We start from the raw sequence: 2,726 nt of genomic DNA on the forward strand, positions 1-2,726 counted from the left end.
ATGGGAGAACTGGTCCTGACTCTTGTCTCCCACGCAGTGGCATGGGTGAGGAAGAAACCCCTCTTCCTCAACCCTTCCTACCTACGGCAGGCAGGCGACCTGCCCCAAGGTCATGAGAGCAGGAGAGCTGGCCATGCCCCTCACCTACTGCAGCACTCTAGAGAGCAGACCCTCCATCTCATCTGGGCAGCATAGTAGAGCTGTGCGGTTTGGGAGTGAGCCCACCCCGAGGTTATGAGCACTGGAGAGCTGACCCTGTCACTTGCTTCCTATACAGTGGCATGAGCAAGGGAGAGGTTCCCCTTCCTTGCCCCTTGCCACCTAAATCAGGCAGGAGAACTGGCCTTGTGGTCATGAGAGCAAGATATCAGGGCCAGCACTTTGTCTGCTGCAACACTAGGGGGAACAGGTCCTGCAACTCTCCCGGGTAGCACAGTAGAGCTGGCCCTGATGGCATGGGTACAGATGAGCCAAAAGGGCATGAGAGTGAGAGAGTTGGCTCTGGCCCTTTCTGGCAGTGGCACTGGATGGGCAACTGAGGCAGAGCGGTAGAGCTAGCCCCTGTGGTATGGATGCAGAAGAGCTGGGAGACTGACCAGCTCAAATACCTCTCAGGTCCAGATGCAGGGCCTTTAATGGGTCTACCCCAACATCTACCCCCATCAATTAACTGCTGGAGTGCATGGAGGGCTGGTCCTACAGACCCAAAACTACAGGATCTCCATGACACAAGGCAACAACAGGATATCCAAGAACAGTGAGGATTCGGTATTGGTAGTGTAGCAGAAGCTAGACCAATGACTCATTGCAATGAACATTTGCAAGCAAAGAAGTGTGGACAAAAGGGTATGCTATGGAACACACTGTAACATATCATAGCTTCTACAATGGGACTTTTTTTTTTCTCTGTTGTAGGGGAGGTTGCATGCGTGGAGGGCAGGTTCTTGGTGAAGGAGAGATGAGTTTTATTGGGTTTCATAACTGAAATTCACAAAGAATTAATAAAAACTTTTTTTTAAAAAAAAAGAATCATAGCGACGATTTTCACATAATGGAGGTAAAGAAATTACCATACAGATTGGACTAAAATAAGCACTTGTAACTAATATTGTCATCAATTAGAAGTAACCATATTTTAGATACAAAAAAGCATTGTTTTACTTTTAAAATCAGCCATCCTGACTATATTTGTTTCTATGTGTAATAGTCGTTTTCAATACTGTTTCTCTCAAATTTGTTTTCAACCTAGAGATTAAGAGATTAAAATTTTCTACTTAAAGAGTTATCAGCATTCCTCCTATTTATTGATTTATTCTATGACTTCCTCTTTCTTCCAAGTACTGAAAACCAAATGCCACATTGTCAATAGATTTCAATGCTATTTTGGTCATGGGCAGGGGGTTGTACTGGCTTATGGAGATAGCTCAGAGTCCCTAATCTGTAACCATAGAAAATCTCTCCCCTAGATCTTTGAATTTAAGTAAAATGTTTTGTTTTGTTTCTCAAAGACTAGCCCAACATTTTATGCTGAAAATTGACTCTACCAGTTTGACCAACTATAGTAAAATACTATAGATTAGAGGACTTAATTTTTTTATTAGAAATATATAGGTAATAAATAATAGTTATTCATTTCTCTTAATGCCAGAAGTCACAAACTAGAAGATAAAGGTATAGACAGATTCAATGTTTGCTGATACCCAGTTTTCTCAGTAATTTGTTGTGATTGAGGGGTGAGGGATGCCTCTCAACTCCTCTGTAAAGATGTTGTCTTAGTCACTGTTCTACTGCCATGAAGAGACACCACAACCAGGGCAACTCTTATGAAAGGAAGGTTTTAGTTGGTGGCTTGCCTACAGTTTCAGAGGTACAGTATAATATCATCATGGTGTGGAGCATGGTGGCATTTGGGCATGCAGTGGAGCAGGAGCTGAGAGCTATATCCTGATCCGTGGATGAGGAGGGAGGAGGGTACTAGACCCGACGTAGGCTTTTGGAGGATTTGAGCCCACCCCTCAGTGACACACTTCCTTCAAGGAGGCCACAAGCTCATAATCTAATCCTTCTCAGATAGTTCTACTCCCTGATGACTAAGCATGCAAATATAGGAGCCTGCGTTCTTATTCAAACCACCACACATGTTAACTCCACTCATGAAGGCTCTGCTCTCTGACATTTGTCACTTCCCAAAGCTTATAACTCCTAACACCCTCAGAGTATTAAGATTTTATGCCATGTGGATACATGTGTGTGTGTGTGTGTGTGTGTGTGTGTGTCATAAACACTCAGAGAAATGCAGGGACCCATCTTTGCTTTCCCAGATGAATTGTAACTTGTTGGGGTCTGCTTGTAGATTTTCCCCCCTGTTCTGTGTTTCTACTTGTCTATTCATGTAATCAACATTATGTTTATCAGGAACCAGTTTATATGTCAGTTAATGAGGCTGGAACTTGCTTGTGGGGGCAGATTAGAACAGAAATATAGGTCAGATGTTGATGCTGTAATGAAGATTAGTCTTTTGTCTATTCATAAGTGAATGACTGTGCTTGCACTTTGATCTTGAGAAGAGTGACAGAATGTTGGAGAAAGGAGGGAGGGTGAGAGGGAAGGGAGTATGGGAACCAGAAGAGAGAAACTGTGTGTTAAATACACAGATGCTAAGAAACACTAAATGGGCTCAATCTGCTCTCCCAACTAACACAGGCAGCAGACATGTACTCACTTAT

This window comes from Mus caroli, unplaced genomic scaffold (assembly GCF_978045245.1).
Source record: "Mus caroli unplaced genomic scaffold, Mus_caroli_1 scaffold_1, whole genome shotgun sequence".
NCBI lineage: Eukaryota > Metazoa > Chordata > Mammalia > Rodentia > Muridae > Mus > Mus caroli.